This window comes from Peromyscus californicus, unplaced genomic scaffold, assembly GCF_007827085.1.
Source record: "Peromyscus californicus insignis strain IS unplaced genomic scaffold, ASM782708v3 Scaffold_2__1_contigs__length_46816999, whole genome shotgun sequence".
NCBI lineage: Eukaryota > Metazoa > Chordata > Mammalia > Rodentia > Cricetidae > Peromyscus > Peromyscus californicus.
The window spans coordinates 2,021,208-2,040,855 of record NW_026294540.1 but is presented as its reverse complement, the minus strand read 5'-3'; the positions used below and the strand labels follow the sequence as shown (position 1 = coordinate 2,040,855).

Below are 19,648 nucleotides of genomic sequence, written 5' to 3'. Positions count from 1 at the left end.
AATGAATCTCAGCTGAACTGCTGCTAGAAGCCTGAAAGCTTAACCAGCCAAATGCTTCTAGTTTCTGGTCTTCACGCCTTATGTATCTTTTTGTTTTTGCCATCACTCCCTGGGATTAAAGGCTCACTTCTTGGGCATGTGTCACCATGCCTGGCTGTTTCCAATGTGGCCTTGAACTCACAGAGATCCAGAGGGATTTCTACCTCTGGAATGCTAGGATTAAAGGTGTGAGTGCCACCATTTTCTAGCCTCTGTATCTAGTGGCTGTTCTGTCTCTGACTCCAGATAAGTTTATTAGGGTGCACAATATTTTGGGGAACACAATACCACCACAAGTCTCCACACCCCATTATCTGCATGACACTTCAGCAATGCAGCCAAGGGTCTCTGGATGACCTGTTGTGTCTCCTGACTCCTCCCCTTTCTCCAGGGTCCCCAGGCCTCTTATACCCTGCTGTGTGTGGCTTCTTTCCTTGGACTCCGCCGTGTAGGACTAGATGTCTGTGAAGCCGCAATCATGCCACCCAGTGCCAAACCCACACAGGAAGAGAACTCCGCGGTTCCCCCCATGTCTGAGTTTTGGCTCAGAATCCCTTCTGTAAGCTGTGTTTTATGCTTTGTGGTGCCCATATCCTTCTGAGGCTCCTGCTCCCTCAACTGTCCCTTGGGGCCGGAGGCGTCATCCCATCCCCAGGCCTGGCTCCCCTGTACCCTTCAGCCTGATGCCCCCTTGACTCAAGGAGCCACTGTCTGAGCTGGTTCTCACACCACAGGCCGGAAGGTGAAAATCTTAATTAAAGACGGTCCAGTCACTAGAAAACCTGCAGTTTTAGGAAGAAGGAGTGTCACCAGGGTTAGACTCAGGAAAATAAGCTTCCTGAAGAATAAAGGTTGATGGACAGCTGCTCATCACACTGAAGTTCTTGTGGCCTGTGTATGTAACACCTTGCTGGGTATGTTCTGGAAGCCAGTCCTGCCTTAAGAGCCCATCTGCTCAGACGGGTGCCCTGGGTAGGCTGAGTGCTGGTGGTCCTCAGAAGTGGAGTGTGGTGTCCACCTGCTGGACCTCCCTGGCTCTGATGGACAGAAGGGGTTTGGGTTCCCTCTAAAGATCCTTTCTGGACGTTCTTGCAACTCCACTTCGCCAGCCCCAGATTCCGATCACACTAGTACCGAGAGGTTGCTCTTTGAAGGTCTTAGCTGCAGAAACTTCTGCATGTGCATTGCGCACCGCGTCTGTGCGTGTGTGTGTGTCCACCTGAACATGCACAAATATGTGTACAAGGGTGTGCGTGCATGTGTGTATATGTGTGTTTGTGCATGTGTGCACACAAATGTATGTGTATATATGAGTGTGTGTATATGTTTGTGTGTATGTACGTGTAAACAAATGTGTGTGACTGCATTTTGGTGTGCATGCATATGTGGGTATGTGTGCAGGTGCATGTGTGTGCGTGTGTATGTGTGTATGCATATGTGTGCATACTTGTGTGTGAGTGTGTATGTGTGCATGTGTGTGTGTGTGCAAGGATGTGGAAGCCAAAGGTTAATATTGAGTGTCATCCACTGTCACTCTGTACATCTGTCTATCTATCTGTCTGTCTATTTCTCTCTCTCTCTCTCTCTCTCTCTCTCCTATCTGTCTGTCTCTCTATCATCTATCATCTATCTCTCTATCTATCATCTATCTATCTATCTATCTATCTATCTATCTATCTATCTATCTATCTATCTTGAGACAGGGTCCCTCACTGAGTCTAGCTAGACATGCTGATGAAGCTGCTGGCTGATCAGCAAGCTCCAGGGATTTACTGTGTTCATATCCCCAGCCCTAGGACTGCAGGAACACACCACTGTGCTTTTTACAGGGGTGTTGGGGAACTGACCTGAGCCATCTCCTCAGACCCCACTGAGGTTTCTGCCGATGACCAGAAATGCTGGCATGAGGGTGCAGAGGTGAGCATGGGGGTGTGTCCACTGGAAGCCAGCAGATACAGCACCTGGGGAGGTGCAGGTCATGTGACCCAGCAGTGGTTGTGCTGGCAATTTGTCGGCAGCTTCCTGACTTCAAAAGTGATCTGTAGCAAAGCCCGCAGCATCCTGGTCTTGGGTGATGTCATAGGGAACCATTAGCCTGGTAATTACACTGAGAAACATCTTCAATCTCATCCTCAGCAGGGTCATTAATGCAAGACAACCACACCAGTAAGTGTCTCATTAGTCTACTTTAGACTTATGTATTTTTCAGAACTACAGAATTTTAATAGTCTGCCTCTCCCTCCCTCTCCTGCCACATTAATATCTATTCCGCACGCCTGATCTTCCATCAGCTGCTCTGATGCAAGTACCACAGAGGGAGACCAGGAAAGGAAGAGAGCCTGGAGCAGGGTCCAGGCTGCCTCTCTGCCTCCTTCATGACACTCAGCTCTGTGGCTGGCCCCAGTCTCTTTCCAAGGTCCCCACTTTGGTTGGCAGCTCCATTTTTAACTTTATTTTTTTATTATCATTTACATGTTTGAGATTTTCTTTTTATTTTATGCTAGTAGGTGTTTTGCCTCTGTGTGTGTGTGTGTGTGTGTGTGTGTGTGTGTGTGTGTGTGTGTGTGTGTCTGAACACCATGTGTGTGCAGTACCCACAGAAGCCAGAAGAGGGTGTTGGATCATCTCGAATGGAAGCTACAGAAAGTTGTGAGCTGCTATCTGGGTGCTGAGAATCGAACTTAGGCCCTCTGGAAGAACAGTCAGTGTTCTTAATTTCTGAGACATCTCTCCAGCTCCTCCATATTTAATTTTAACCCCTTCACACCTCTGACCTCATTGTTAGAGAAATGCATTCTTATTACAAATACTAAAGGGGAAAATTCCGTTGAATTCCAGGCACCTTGGGAAAGGATCCTCCCTCCTCCTCTGACCTCAGCTGTTTTTGCTTCCCCCTTGGGCCTGCTGTGGAATGAACCTGCCCCTCTAAGGCAGTGGTTCTCAGCCTTCCTGATGCTGTGACCCTTTGATACAGATTCTCACGTTGTGGTGACCCCCCCCCCCCATATAATTATTTTGTTGCTACTTCATAACTGTAATTTTGCTACTGTTATGAACTGTAATGTAAATATTTGATATACAGGATATATGATATGTGACCCCAAAGGGGTTGTGAGCCACAGGTTGAGAACCTCTAAGGGCCTGAAAATATTGCTGTTCCCTCTGCCTCTGGCATTCTCCTCTTTGATTCCTATTTGATACTCTACACCCAGGGAGCACCTACCTGCTTTCCACACAGCAGATCCAGCACTCTTTCATTCTGGGAGTCCTCCCTGCTCCCCTCCCCACTCTTGTCAGTTGACACTGTCCCTACAGGACACCTATGTGACAGAGACTGACTGTGATCTGCCTGACTTGGTGGCAGGGCGCACCTGGGCAGGACTATGCCATGTGGTTCACTGACCACAGGTATAGACTCAGAGAAGACCTTGGGGACAGTGGGTGCTTGCAGTGGTGTGCAGAAACATGGTGAATGAGTGTGGGGACAAACAGGAGGCTGGAGGGCTGTTGGGAACATGGAAACGGGGGATGAGTGAGTAGATGAGTGGGTGGATGGGTGGGTGGGTGAGTGGATGGATGAGTGGGTGGATGGGTATGTGGATGGATATGTGTGTATATGAGTGAGTAAATGGATGAGTGAGTGTGCAAATGAATGAATGGATGGGTAGATGGGTGGGTGGGTGTGTGGATGGGTGTGTATATAGATGAATTCATGGGCAAATGGGTGGGTAGATGGGCAGGTGAGTGAATGGGTGGATGGATGGATGGATAGATGCATATGTGGATGGGTAGGTGGATGGATGGATGGGCGGGTGGATTTATGGATGAATGGATAGATGAATGGGTAGGTGAATGGATCAGTGGGTGGACTGATAGGTATGTGAATGGTTGAGTGGATGAATGGATGGGTGGGTGGGTGTGTGGATGGATGAGTGAATGAATGGTTGGGTAGATGGTGGCAAGCCACGTGTTGTTTGTATCCCAAAATGGAATCATACCACATGGTTCCTTTAAGATTACCTATGCATAGGTTTTTTTTAAACTATCAACCCCATGTTATAAATTTTAGTTAACATTTTTTCACAGATATTACAGATTTCTAACCATACCCAATAAAGATAAGCGTATAAATCTTGAGGTACAGAATATTCGCGTAAACCAAGTCTAATTTTTTGCCTGTTCTGCTTTGCTCTCTCTTCTCTGTCACAGCATCTGGTGGATCTCCTGACACAGGACATAGAGGAAACTTTTAAAAACACTTGGATCTAGAGAAGGAAGAGCCATAACCCAACTCTAGAGCCAGCTTTCCAATGAAATAGAACACATAAAGCAACATTAATGTTATCCACATCCAAAACACATCTTAATTCCTGCTAACCTGAATCCATTGGTCAAAAAAAAGCTCAGAGATCAATTCTGAGCCCCAGCAATAAAAGCAGCCATGGCAGTGGAGGTGGCTGGTGGCTGGCGGCTGGCGCCCCAGAAAACGCAGACCCATTCACATACACAAAACAGACAGATGAAACTTTTCCACCAACCGGAATCAGGTGGGCAGGTGAAGTTATGCTATTTACCCTGGACGGGAGAATATTGGGGTCCCACCGAATCCCCTCCACATCCCAGATTGGGGCCCCACAAAACAGAACCAGACTATGACTCACCAGGAGGCCTCCGTAGATGCTTGCTGCTTTTCTTAGCATGGCAGTTCGCCCCAACAGTCACTAACCGAAGGCAGCCTCGGAGCCTTGGGACATCTCAGGGCATATGCCTCCTGAAGTAATCCCTCAGCCCCAGAGTTCTGGAGTGAAGACCCAGCTTTAGAATTTGGGTGGGTGGCCTGAATCTCACTGGGGGCCTCCAGAAAATGTTAATCCCACTGGTCAAGAATAAGACCATTACAGCAACTTAAAGCCGAATTTGAAACAGGCCTTGATGCCCAAGCCTTGTGGGTGGCACAGCCAAGCCACGTTGGGTGCCGGGTAAAGTGGGATGGAAGTCTGGGGTCAATTCAGGTTTATTAAAGGATGAAATCAATACAATACACTCACAAACACAGAGCGAAGCTGCGCTGCTGCCTCTTCGTCCCCAAGGGAGAGATGGCGAAGGTCTAGAGCAGGTCACCAAGCCACGGCTTCAGCAAGCCCTCCACAGTCTAAGACAGGGGGCTTCCTCTTCTCCCCAGCTCTTCTCTGGTCACGTGCCTGCAGAGAAGACCACGCTCATGGGGCCAATCCGCTCTAATACAATTGGCTGTCCGACCAAATTCCCACAACAAATACTGGCCAGGTTGATGGACTCTCTGGTCAGGTCCATCTCTGGGTTACCAGAAAATGGCCAGGAGTCACATTTGCAGGGGCTTAAAAGGGAAAACCCACAAGTCACAGCATTTCCCATAAGGGGCCAAGCCACACATCCTGATGTATTTCTTACCCACATACCTCCCACCCACATGCAGTGTAGTTGGGTCAAACACATTTGTTTGGGGGAGTGAAAACATGTGGCTTATTATCTCCCATAAACAATAGCTTCCAGCATTTCAGGAGTATCTGTCCTCAGGCAAGGGGCTTACAGGTTAGAGGCATTTTTGGTTCATGGAAATCTTAGGCACAGTAATTAAAACTTAAAATGTAACTTTGGCTCTCACACCTTCCCCACCCCAACCAGCAAGAAATTCCACTCAGCCTATCATTTTAGCTCATAGACCTATGTCTTGAAGTTTGAGGACCTTTCCACTGGAATATATGACCACTGGGCACAGTGGGCACTGATGTTTCTGGCACTGGCATTCAGAGACTGTGCTGTGGTACCTGGCTTGCACGCCAGTCTTTTAAATGAGTGAAACTCCATTTCACCTGTAGAAGGAACTGTGAGTGTGGGAGGGGAATGTCATGTGAGCCAAGCAAAGCCTACTTTATGGCTCCCTGAGAGCTGTATGGAAGAGACGAGCCAGCGGTTTACAGCCCTGGGTGGAGAGCTCAGGATATGGGGAACATGCTCAGGAGATTTTGAGAATATTACCCCAAGGGATGCTTTGATGGTATTGGGGACACACTCCAAGCCAGGCTGTGACTGGCTCAGAGTAGCCACAGGGCCACTGGTCTCAGTGTCTGGACAAGGGACGCACAATGTATCTGTTCATTGAGGGAATAAGAGAGAGGATGATGGGGAAAAGGAGCAGGTGGTGAGTCTGGCCAGATGTGTGGTGGGTGCTGAGAGACTCGGACCACACAGTGCAGCCCCAATCTGGGGTCACCTCTTTCTCTTTTTCCTGTTCAGCCCCCTCATTGTCCCTCTTAAGGGGAGATGGCTCTTTTAAGGGACAATGCCACCACCACCACCCCGCTCCTGGGATGGGGAAGCTCTGTGTCCTCAGGGTTCTCACCCTCTCCAGGGAAGGACAAGGAGCTCCAGAGGTCGCTTGCCCGCCTTTCAGACAGACTTCACTTTTGCCGAGGGTTCAGGGGACAAAAACAAAATTCCAATACAAGATTGTGGCTTCAAATGAGTGACCCTGCAACTCCAGGAAGTGGCTACAGAGAACAGCCCCTGGGGATTTAGGATTGATTTAAAATCTGGCTGGATGCAGAGAAAGTCAACCACAGTTGTGGTGAGATGGAGGTGCTGCTGCTGGAGAGAGGCTGGTGAGATGCAGGGGCAGGACCAGCTCCAACCCTGGTCCTGCAAGTTCTCCATCCTCTGCCTCGTTCCTCTACCCCTCTGCACCCTGGGAGGGGAAGGGAGGAGAGGGGGAGGGAGGAGAGGGGATGGGATAGGCTGTTTGGGGCATTGTAGGTTGTAGCTCAAGGACTAACTCTAAATCTCCACAACTCTTTCATTTACAAAATGTAAGTTCTCCACCGTTAAATGATATCTTCCCCATCCCCCTTTCTCCACAGCCTTCATCCACCCCCTCCACTTTCTGCCTCTGTGAATTTGATATTCCCAGGGCCCTCATCTAACTGGGCTATCTTTGTGAGATGGACTTAATTCACTCAAGGTATGTATGTCTTCAAGGTTTTTTTTCTCCATCATGCCAAATGCTAGAATTTCCTTTTCAGGGTTAGATAGTATTCCATCATGTGAATATCCCACAAAGTGCTTTTTCAACCACTCCTCAATGAGCATTTGAGATAAGATATTTAATTGTTGTTTCCTCCTTTTTTGAGACAAGACCTTACTCTGTAGCCCAAGCTGGCTTCAAACTTACGATTTTTGTACCTCAGCCACAGAGGTACTGGATCACAGGTGTGAGTGAGCTTTCTTTGTTTCTCTCTCTCTCTCTCTCTCTCTCTCTCTCTCTCTCTCTCTCTCTCTCTCTCTTTCTTCCTTCCTTCCGTTCTTTCTTTCTTTCTTTCTTTCTTTCTTTCTCTCTCTCTTTTTTTTTTGAGACAGGGTTTCTCTGTATAGTTTTGGTGCCTGTCCTCCCAAGTGCTGGGATTAAAGGCATGCGCCACCGCTGCCCAGCTGTGAGCTTTCTTTGTTATTTAAATTTTTATTGTGTGTGTGTGTGTGTGTGTGTGTGTGTGTGTGTGTGAGAGAGAGAGAGAGAGAGAGAGAGAGAGAGAGAGAGAGAGAGAGAGAGAGAGAGAGAGAGACTGTATGTGTGCATGTGGAGATCAGAGGTCAGCCTTGGACGTCATCTTCAATTGCCTCCCACCTTGTGTTTTTGAGGCAGGGTCTCTCATTGAGAATCACGGATCGGCTAGACAGGCTGGTCTGTGAGCTCTGGGATCTGCCTGTCTCTGCCTCCTACCGCTGGGATCAAACCCCAGCAGGCACCTTACCGACGAAGCCACCTCCTCAGCCCGGCTTTCTGTTCTTACTGGTCTAAGTCTGGGTGGAGCCCACAGTGCTTCTGTCATGGTTTGGAGACCTGCCACACCGCTGGCCTAATTTACTTTTAGGCTGACGGCACACAGGGGTTGAGGTGAGAGACCCACCTTAAATGTGGTCAGCACCATCCCGTGGTCTGGGGAAATGGACTAAGTAAAAAAAACAGACAGCGGACTGAGCACCAGCATCCATCTCTCTCTGCTTCCTGACTGCAGACACAGTGTGACCAGCTGCCTCATGCTCCCGGCACCTTGCCTTCCCAGCATCCCCTGCATCCCCTGGAGCTGTCAGTCAAACCCAACCCTTCCTTCCCCAGGCTGCACTCTCTCAGGGAGTTTGTAGTAAGAAAAGTGACTCAGACACTTGGCATTTTCTTTCTATTAAAGACAATGTAGCTGTCTCGTGTGTGGGAGGGAGCTCCTGCTGTCTCTTGGCTTCAGCTCTCCAAAGAGCCCAGGTGTGATCATTATTCCTGAAATGCTTGGCCATTTGTGAACCCTCTTCCACGCAGAGAAAAAGAATTTGGTCTTTGGGGGGGCCAACAGCCTTCCCTCCGACTCTGGCACGGCTTGAAATTTCACACCTTCACTGTGTGCCTTTGGGCACGTAGCTTCACCTCTCTGCACTCTAGTTTCCTCCCCGATGGGATAAAAATTCATGCGCCAGGGACTGACGGGGATCTGAGAAAAGTTGGGAGGCCAGGGGCGGCCCTCCATCATTCCTGGTTCACCTCCATCCGCACTTCGCTGTCTTGCATCTGGAAGGCTGGTGACGCCAATGGGCTTGCATCATCGCTGCTAGCTAGTTACAACAGTAAACGGAGGTGCTGACTGATCCAGGCAGGCGTCTGTTGACTTTCTCTGGATGGTGGGATCAAGGCTCTCCTGCTTCCAGCTCAGCCTCCCCGGAACTCTGTGCTTGGAAACGCTCACCCAGAATAGGAGTTCTCTGAAAGCTGGGGTCCCTGTCTGTCCACCATCTCTGTTCTTGTGCTTTGGCTCTGATTGTCCAAACTCAGACTGTGTCATGGTCGCCAGTGCAGAGGTGAAGCAAGGGGGGGGAGACTTGAAGAATCAATGCCCACCCTTTAGAATAGTTTAGTATAATTATTCCTGTGTCTGTGCATATCCATGGGCTTGCAAGTGTGTGTGTGTGTGTGTGTGTGTGTGTGTGTGTGTGTGTGTGTGTGTGTGTGTGTGTGTATGTGTGTGTGTGTATGTGTGTGTGTGTGTGTGTGTGTGTGTGTGTGTGTGTGTGAGTGTGAAGGCAAGAGGTCAACCCCAGCTGTCGTTTCTCAGGAACCACCCAGCTTGCTCTTTGAAACAGGGTCTCGTTTAACCCTCCTGCTTTATAAACAACTGGTTGTGCGAGTGATGAACATCTGTCACAGTCTCCAGCATCTGAGGGCTTGGTCTTCAGTTGGCAGCCCTAAAGAGGCTTAGGAGGTGTGGTCTTGCTGGAGGAAGTATGTCACTGGGAGGCGGGTTTGGGGAGCTTAAAAAGCTTGTCATTTCTAGTGCTCTTTCTCTCCCTGATTCCTGTTGGTAGGTAGAGACGTGAGTTTGCTGCTGTCTGCCTGCCGTGGTGGTAGTGGGCTCTTTATCCCTGTGGACCCATAAGGTCAAAATAGACCCTCCCTTCTATAAGTTGCTTTGGTCACGGGAATTTATCACAGCAACAGGAATAGAACTGATGCCATGGCCCAATCTCAGATATTTCGTCTTTTGTCATAGCAACAGGGACCGGATGATACAGCCCAGGTGACCGGTACAGGACAGGAAACAATGGTGGCTCACACTGGACAGGCCTGTTTCCCCCCTTTACACAGGCCATCGGGCTGCATTGCCATGCCTAGATCTGGGCCAGGGTTATTGACAGACACCATTACCCTGTTGAAGAAGACAGTCCCCTTTGGCCTGCGTTGCTACTGTGACCATCCGTCCCTATGTCTACCCCGCAGTCAGAGCTGCAGGTCGGATACGCCAGAAAGATGCTGAAGCCACGGACACTGTCACTGCAGTTGGAGTTCTCTTCATGCACCAGCACATCAAAGGTCAGGCTTGGGGACCGCGCGTCGCTGGTTCCCAACTCTGCGCCCTCAGACCGCCAGTTGATTTTCACCGAGCGACTCAGTAGTATATGCAGCATGCAGCAGGTGCTCAATAAACATTTTCAGCAGGAAGCTGATTGAGAGAGGGATCTGAGACTGTGATTTGATGTAGTAGAGTAGTCAGTATCGCAAGAAAGATGGACCAACCTCAGGGTGCCTGGGCTCCAGCTGGGGACTCAGGGATGCTCCAGAGCTGGTGATGAGGTGTGGGTTACTCCCACTTGTGTGTTCCCTGTGGCTGCCGTGGCACTGTACACAGTATGGCCTCACCAACAGAAATGTGCTCATTCTCTGCCAGCTAAGGGAGTCAGGGGTCTGATATCAAGGTGTTCCTGAGCCAGCGTCTTGCCTGTTTCAAAACACCAGAGACATTCTGCCCAGAGAGCAGGAAAGTCAGACCCAGCTCATGGCTCAGAGGTTTTTAGTTTACGGTCACTTGGATCTGTTCCCTTTGGTCCTGTGACACATTAGTAGATTGTGGTATGGGCATGTTGCATAGAGGATTGCTCACCACCTGACAGCTTGGAAAGAGGAAGGGAGGAGGGGGGCAATATCCCCTTCCTAGCCATTTCTGCAATGTCTTAACTTCCTCCCACCAGGCTCTGCCTCTTAAAGGTCCTGCCAAGTCCCCCAAAGCCCCAGAGACCATAAGTCAAATCGCTGAGGTACATCGAGCACACGGAATAGCAGGCTGGCTGTCTTTGAGGCATCCAGGGCACAGCTAGGAATCTTTGGGTTTCCCTGTCTTAGGTGCATCACCTGGGCCTTGGTCTCCATCTTCTCATGGTGCTCCTTGTGTGTGTGCTTCCATCAGGAGGACCGGCAGGGAAGGACTTCCATTCTCCCCCATCCACAGGGACACGCCTTTGAAGCCTGCCTGGGACCTGCTTCTTTCCCAGAGTCGTCTGAGCTCCAACTTGGAGGAGCTCTGACCACAGACACTCTCTTAGCCTTCCCAACCAGACAGACCCAAAGCTCAGTGTCCGAATCCAAGGTCTGCCATGGTCTCAGTGTGTGAACTCGATTCTGAGCCTCTGCTTCCTCCTTAAAAAAATAAGACTAAAATCTCCATGTTGTCAGGTTTCTGTGGAGTGGAGATGCAAGAGTAACTGGATGAAAGTTCCTGGGAGGTTCCCTTGGTCCCTGTAAAGCTTGATGAAGCCCTGTGAAACACCAAGAGTGAGCCTTGGGAGAGCACAGATCAGTAACTACACCCTATGGGCCAATCTGGCCCACCATTTGTTTCTGTCAATAAAGTTTTATTGGCACATGTTGTTAGCATTTGGGTAGTAATGCTTTTGAAAGACACAGGCAGAACTGAGCAGTTGCAAGAGCTGGTTTGGCCCACAAACTCTAGGATAGTTATTATGTGGCACTCTGCTGACCCCTGGTATAGATTAGAACCACAGAACCCATAACACCAAGGGCTAGCTCAGCCTTCACCCTGACTGAACACTGAAAACACATTTCCCCATTTGCCAGATGATGGAGACCGTGAGATGCTCAAATGTCCTGTCATGTGCTGCTCTGATCCTGTACACAAGGAAAGCTCAATTAATGCTGAGTCTTAGCTGTCCTGTGTCATACCCTGGTGTGCAGTAGGTGTCTAATATGGATCTTCCCATCTCCCCTGTCTGCCCAGGGGCTGAGAGGTCTCACCCTTGGGTGCAGGCTAGCTGCCAGCCCATGGGGACATGCTGCCCCCCAGCCCTTTTTGGCTCCATTTGGAAAGCCATCCCTCACCTCAGGGGTGGGGAGTACTGCTCCATCCCAGCAGGGTACCAGCACTCAGTCCTATCACATGTCAGGCAAGTGATGGAAGGGAATCATTGGGAGGAAGAAGACAGATCGGGTGCCTCTGAGGGCCTGGCATTTCCCTCCAGATCCCTAGATTTCCATATATTTGAAAACCTAATATAAACAACAGAGGAGAAATTTGCATCTCAGGCAGCAAGGGATGAAAAATCGAGGCGGCGTGGTGTATTGCCGTGTGGAAGAGGGATGGCGGCCGTGTGGAGCTTAGCCTCTCTCGATGGCCCCGCTCGGCCCCTCGGCTGGTGGCAAACTCATTTCCTGGCAGAAGAGTTTGCCACTGGAACATTTAACAGGCCTCCAAGTTCACAACCGCCTCTCCCTGCTGCCGGAGATGCGCTCTCCTGCCTCTATTCCGTTTTATTAAGCCCCACGATGCGGATTTAATACAATATGTATGATGCTCACGGAGACAAATAAATTCTTATGTACTTTTCAGGATTCGGGGAGTTCTGATGGCCATGTGAGCATTGTTGGCATTTTTTGGAGAGACATTAACAGGATGATGCATCAAAATAAGCAACCCCAACCGATGGTGATTTACTCGTGGAATGGGCGAAGTGGGAAGGTACACAGTTAATTTCCAGATGTGTGGAGGTGGAGCGAGGTGCTGGGCCCCGCAGGACGTGCTGGGGCAGCAGGGCTTGGTTCTGGCAAAGGGTGACTGCTGGTGTTTCCCTGAGCAGGCTTGGGGAGGGGAGGTTTAAAGAAGCTGTATACCCAGGGGCAGTCTGGGGATGCTGGTTTGACCAGAGAAGTTACATCAGCTTTCCAAAATACCACAGCATCGAAGTGGCAGAGTCAGGATGGGAAGCCCTCTTGTGGCACCTGCAGTGTGTCACAAAGCTGCTTAAGGCTCTGTCACAGCTTTGACAGCCTCCTCTGCCACCTCTGGGTGACAAGGAGACATGGGTAGGTCTGTAACCTGGGTAGCTGCCTTCCTGGATACTACCCTGGCTGTACCGGGGCAGAGAAGAGCTGGCATGTGCAAGGACACGGGGCCTGGAATTTACTGGATGGCTCTGGGATCAACTCACAGAGGGACCGGAGATGCGGGAGCTCTCCCCAGCTTATGTTCCAGACAGACATGCAGTTGTACACGCCGCCGTTTGGCTAAGGATACCAGCTTGTGGGAAGAGGGGTTTGGAGCATCCGTACCGAGCTGTCAGCCCGCTTCTTGCCCATCCTGTAACAGCTCCGCACGCCCGACCCTCCATGTGTGATGTTCATTTAGCTCTTGGTTGTATGTATTTAGCTCCTGGGGACAAATACAATACAGTGGGAGAGGGCATGGGGTCTGGGTTCAAATCCCTCCTCTTCACGGAGGGTTCCCTTCATGTGGCCTAATTTCCCAGCCTCTGGGTATCAGAGGCTCTGATCTCTTTCTAGAGAAGTGTGGGGACCACCTCAGAACACATGACTTTGTCCCCTACCCCTATGTCCTGGGTCTTAAAAATGCCAGCTTTGGATCTTTGCTTCTGTCTCAATGGTCTTACACACTCACTTACATCTTTGTCCCTCCCTGGGCCTCAATTTCCCCATCTGCACGAAATGAGCTGAAGAGAGATCACCTGGAACCACCAGCCGGTGTCTGGGTTTGAAAGGACCTCCAGCATCTGTGGTGCTTGAGGATCAACAGTGGCATGGGGTCCCGTCTGCCTCCTCCCTCATGCATCAGAAGATACAAAGAGTTCATTCTCCCTGACTCCTGGACTCACCACCTTGTGGACAAGTCACAGGGGCACAGGAGACACAGTCACTGCAAGGATTCTTTCATGCTCACCCAAGTAAGGATGGCGAGAAACCCTGTCTTGAAAAAAAAAATAACACACTGGTGTTCATTGAATCACCAGGTGTTTGTTGAGTCCCTGCTATACCCTAGGCAGTGTGCTTGTCACAGGTTTAGACATGAACAAGTGGGGCCTTGTCCCTACCTTGAAGGAGCCCCCAGAGCATCAGACTCTGAAGAGATGAGGAAGCAGTGGTGCCGGTGTCGGCCTCACGCTGTGTGGGTTTATTTTCCAGCATACAGCCTGATGTGCCAATACCTGCTTATCAGGTTTCTATTCAGCCTTTCTCCCGTCTCTCCCCAGAGGGACAACAGCCTTTTACAAAAGTGAGTGTACACTGGAGGAAAAGAAACAATTAGACTTTCCGGGGTCTGTGGGATACTGGTTCTGAATTGATGTTGATTCTGGGAGACCCCCCCAAGAAGCACTGTGACCCTCCAGTTAAAGCAGGGACTCGTGGAGGTCAGGTGATTAATGAAGTTTTGGGTGAAGTTCAACTGAACAGTAGGTTCGGTGGGTCCTGAACTTATCTTGTAGTTATTTCCAGAATGTGTAATTGGGATAGATACACTTAGAAATTGGCAGAATTCCCACCTTGCTTCCCCGACCTGCGGAGAGAGGGACATTATAGTTTGAAGGTCTAAGGAAGCCTTTGGAGTTGTCTCTACCAGAAAAAATAATGAGTCAAAGACAACATCACATGCCAGGAGGAACTGCAGAAATTAGATCACCAGCAAGGACTGGATAGTTCAGGAGTGGTGGTTCCCACCACATCTCCAGTAACTCTCCTATTGGGCCAGTGCAGAAGACAGACAGCTTGTGGAGAATGACAATCGACTACGGCAAATTTAATCAAGTAGTGATTCCTGGTGTTAGAGCTACTTCAGGCTCTATTCCACTGTAGACTGAGACCAGCTGAGACGTCCAGCTTTGCGGACTAAACAGTCATTAGATTCTTGGACTTTCCATTGGGAGACAGCCATTGTTGGACTAGTTGGACCACAGCCTGTAAACCACTCTAATAAAGCATGTGCACACACACACACACACACACACACACACACACACACACACACACACACACAGAGTTCTGTTTCTCTATAGAACCCTGACTATTACACTTGTCAACGCCTGTTCATCATGTGTATCCCACACTAGCTCCATGAGCTCAGAGCTTCTGTGCATCTCCCATTTTCAGAGATTATTCAGTCAGCTGAATAAATGAATGAATGAATGAATGAATGAGTGCAGAGTGCATGCCCCCACATAGCTTGTCTTCCTGCCCCAGTCCGTAGAAACAGGATGTCAACTTGGAGACACATGATACGTAAGTAGAGCCCACAGCAGGGTTTTGGCTAGTTAGGAGGTTGTGGGAGTGCTTTCTGGAAGAAGCATTCCCCTGTGGTCCTGTGGGACAAGTCAGGGTTTCCCAAGTGAAGGACCGGGTGAGCGGGCACACAGGGGGTAGCATGTGGGCTTCAAGCTAAAACTGATCACTTCTGGCTTGGTGAGGTGATTTCGTCCCCACAATCTCCCTTGAGACTCTTAGGACCTGTCTGTATAGTCCAGGCAAGTGGCCCTTGTCCCTTATCTTTCCAGACGTAGATGCTGAGCCCCAGGAAATAACACGGCAGGAGTTGGTGAGGGAGGCCTTTGAGGTGGGCCTGCTCGGCAATGTGGCCCAGATGCTGGGCTCCATGTTTACCCCTGGGGTCTGCAGCACCCACCAGTGAGTCCCAGAAGATGAACGTCTTGCTTACGTGTGGGTGGAGCTAGCCCGGAGTGGCAGAGTTGAGGCAAGGCTCGAGTCTGCACACAGGTATGTGAGTGTGAGTGTGTGTGTGTGTGTGTGTGTGTGTGTGTGTGTGTGTGTGTGTGTGTCCTGCTCCGAGTCTCCTGGACAGACCTGGCCTTTCACTGCAGAGCCTGCCAGGGTTCAATAACTTTGGACATGCCATTGAATCATTCTGGCCTCAGTTTCCCCACATCTTCAAGATCTCTTTGAGTCAGATACTCAAGTGTCTGACTTTGAATGATACCAAGATGCTCTGGGACCTTCCTCTGGCTTATGCACCTATAAGTATTGGGAGTCCAGGGCTGACCACAACCTTTCAGGGACTCACATCCCATGAGAGGGCTCCAAGGAGAACACTGACCCCGAAAAGGGCTGAGGTGGGCTTGGGAGTCACACGCTCAGACTCTCGGAAGCCACACGCTCAGACTCTCGGAAGCATGCTTCAAAGAGGCCACTTCCTATTGTGGTTCCTGCTATGCACTGTTTTGAGATTCCCTCAGCCCTGGGGTGAAGCTAACCTGCGCTGGGCCAGCCACCCCCATAGACTCACATTCACCCCCTAGCAGGGAATACACATGGGCAGTCTAGCAGCTGACAAGACCCAAAAGGTGACTCTGGGCTTTGCTCTTACTTGGAAGAGGGTTTTGAAGATAGAATCAAGACTCTATACATGGCATTAACCTGGCTAAGATTGGTGATAAGGCCCCTGTTAGAGAAGAAAAGGGAGAAGCAGATTGTGAGGACTGAGGTGGGACCAGAGCGATGGGCAGAGCAGCCAAAGGAAGCTGACCCAGGTTCAGAGGTAGGATGGACTCAGTGAAGAGACTCATCCTCAAGAGTTTCCTGCTGGAACAACCACCAATTCTCAACCTCAGAGGTATAGCCTCTGGTGCTGGGGGAGAGTGCTTTTCCCAGTGCTAAGCCTTCCAGTGTGTGGTTATTTGTGGTTCCCTAAGGAATGAATACAAATGAATTCCTCTGTCAACTCAACCTTGGTTTTGCCATCTATAGAATGGGTTTCCTTTTGTCTCCATTCCCAAGAGCCATTAGGAGAGTAAGTGGAGCCCATGGACGGCTCCTCTGGCTATCTTGGTGCACAGCTGGTGTGTGGACCTTGTCTGTCATAGTAAATGCCACCACCCGAAGCTCAGGTACCCCTTGATCTTACCACAGCAAAGAAAGAGGTGAGAGGTAGGGGCTGGGTGAGGGGGTGGGGCAGCCATGGGAGGGGTCAGGTGTCCACCAGTGTAGACCCACACTCCCTGGCTCCCCCATCAGCCACGTTGACACCCCTGTGGGCTACAGGGGCATCCTGAGCATCCTTCTCATCATCCATTCTCCAAGAAGACAGGGCTCTTTTTCAGGGCCAGTGCTAGGGAGCAGCTATCAAAACACAGGCCTTGGTGATGAATGCTGCTACGTCAATCTCTCTCTCTCTCTCCCCGATTATCTGCTGAAAGTGCCCGTTCCCCATGTGTACCCAGGGCAGACTGAAGCCAGCATCAGCACCAGAGATCCACTCTGCAGCCGCATGCCAGCCCACGGTGGACCCATAACCATCACTTTCCCCTCTTTTCTTCCCTCCACCGGTTCCCTGGCCCCTGCCCAACACCATTCTACTTTCCGGAAGGCTCCCTTGACCCCTGGGTCCTTCAGCCACAACAGAGGTGGCGCCGGCTGGAATCCAGGCGTGAAATTATGAAAGAATGGGGCCGCCACAGGCTGCGGGTGCGCTCTGGCCTCAGATGTGAAATTGCCATCTTTCCCTCTCCCCCCTCCCTCGCACCGGCCTGTCGCGTGCGGGGCGGAAAAGATTGTATTTATCACCTGTCAGGATCTGCCAGAACTGAGTTACGTGAGGCAGGACAGCATAAAATTATCATACACAAGCATGAAATTACAAAATCGCTCGGAACTGAACAACAAAATTATTTCATTTCGGAGGGAGGCCATTCCATTTTTTAGCCGTGACACCTTCACTGCCAAACTTTGAATTGAAATTGAGTGTGCGGGCCGCGGGATAGAGACAGCAATAACCAGAAGAAGCGTGTAAACTGGCCATGCGGACATGCTACACGGATGGCCCCAGAGCCTCCCTTGGAGCCATGCTGCTAAGCAAGTGTCACATGTCCCCGTTGCTCAGCTCGCCTTCCATGACCGAGAACAACTCAAGTCGATGTAGAACCCAGGCCTAGTACTGGGACATTCCTGCGAGGCACTAGGAGATGGCTATGCTCCATGTGGTAGTGTGGACCGGATAGCAGACACATTGGCTGTGCACTCATGGGGATGGGAGATGGAACACCCGCTCCAGGGTTCCTTAGCTGTGTGATGATGACCTGGTTTCTAAACCTCTCTGAGCCTCTGTTTTTATCTTCTATGCGCAGATTGTTGTTTCGTGAAGTTGTGAGAACAAACCTCTCAGAGTCTGACACCCGCTGTGCACACAGGAGTCCCGTGGGCTGGGATGAAGGGGTGCCTGCCCTCTTTCTCTACAAAGGTTTTGCGTCTTTGTGTTTTTGTCTGGGGGATAAGGTCCTGCTACATAGTCCTGCATGGTTCAGAACCTACAGTCATCCCCCTGGGTCCATTTTGTGGGTATTAGGGTTGCGAGTGTGAGCCACTGTGCCCAGCTTTTGTGCCATTTCACACTCGGCAGCCGAAGCGTTTGTCAACAGACTTTCTTAAGCTCAGGCAAGAAGACCATGACAAGACTAGTACAAGCAGGGTGAGGCTGAGCACCGATCGACGCTCCCAGGTTCTCCACTCTTCCTTGTCCACTCAAGCCCTTGGCTACCTGATGTCAAAGCTCTCCCAGCTGCAGGCAGGGCCTGGAACTTTGTGCTCTGCTGCCCACCACATGCTATCTGAAGAGGAGGAGAGGCAGGAGGTGGTCCTGAGCCAAGTCCAGCAGACACACAGGCTCTGGGAGGAAAGGCTGTTGCTGGTCCCTTAGATTCAAGGATTGTTTGTTATACAGCAGGTACGGACGGTCTGAGTCAGAGCACGGCCTCAGAGCGTCACCTCTGTGGACACCCCGAGGAACAAGTAAAATTCTTGCGGGACTTGGGGCAGTCCCTTTATTGAGTGTGGTCATCCTGTGAGCTACATCACACCATGGACACAGCCACTTCAGGGTCAACGCTGTCCCTTGAATCCAGTGACTAGCCTAGGACAGAGAGGTTATTTGTGACATGCATTTTATTCTTCTGAAACAAAACACAGATGTTTTACGTAAATATAAGATATATTGGATATAAGGATATGTTGCTTTGGAAAAGAGGCTCTGCTTTTGTTTCTACAGAAAGCCAGAGGCTATGGATTTGTTCCAGATTAAGATACATCAGGTTTGACCAGCCAAGACCACCTGAAAGGTCTCTGATGACACCATGGCCCAGATGATCCAACATCCAGAATCGTTCCAAGGCAACTGGCTCAGACGATACAGCCTCACGGACTACTCCACGATCCTAAAATTTTCTTTGTGTCTCCATAAGATACAGCACTCCCCCTCCAGCAGGAAGTAGTAAGAGAAGCTATGCCCAAAATCCCAAATATACCAAGCTGACTTTGGAGATGTGTAAAAGTTAAAACCTTCCTTTTTAAAAGAGAAAAGGGGAAGTGCTGTGGGATGGTCTGTATGTCAAATCTGTTGCTCTGATTGGTCAATAAATAAAACACTGATTGGCCAGTGGCCAGGCAGGAAGTATAGGCGGGACTAACAGAGAGGAGAATTAAGGGAACAGGAAGGGAAAAGGAGACACTGCCAGCCGCCACCAGGACAAGCAGCATGAAAAGATGCCAGTAAGCCATGAGCCACGTGGCAAGGTATAGATTTATAGAAATGGATTAATTTAAGATATAAGAACTAGATAACAAGAAGCCTGCCACGGCCATACAGTTTGTAAGCAATATAAGTCTCTGTGTTTACTTGGTCGGGTCTGAGCAGCTGTGGGACTGGCAGGTGAGAGAGATTTGTCCTGACTGTGGGCCAGGCAGGAAAACTCTAGCTACAGATAGCTAAAAAACAAATAAACCAACAGAAACCCAAAAACCTGATTTGCAGACTGCAACACCAGGGAAGGCTGAGATGAAAGTGATTATATTAATAATTAATAAATACTGAAATATTATACACCCAATATGTAGATGATTGAAACCAAGGCGTGCTCAGGGCACGGGAAAGCGACTGCTGTTAGTGGTAGCGGAGAACACGGCATATTGAAAATGCTGGGACTGTGGGGTGACCGCCTAGGACAGTGGCGGGTG

General features: G+C 50.0%; 1 long non-coding RNA gene across 1 annotated transcript in view; it reads left to right on the top strand.

Annotated features, from left to right (window-relative positions):
- Positions 1 to 19,331, top strand: part of LOC128120745 (uncharacterized) — a 63,295-nt gene extending 43,964 nt beyond the window's left edge. The window contains exons 3-6 of the long non-coding RNA XR_008221942.1: positions 6,936 to 7,036; positions 9,606 to 9,925; positions 12,234 to 13,581; positions 16,864 to 19,331. This is a non-coding gene — a long non-coding RNA (uncharacterized LOC128120745). The remainder of the gene's footprint in view (positions 1 to 6,935; positions 7,037 to 9,605; positions 9,926 to 12,233; positions 13,582 to 16,863) is intronic.
- Positions 19,332 to 19,648: the final 317 nt, after the last annotated feature.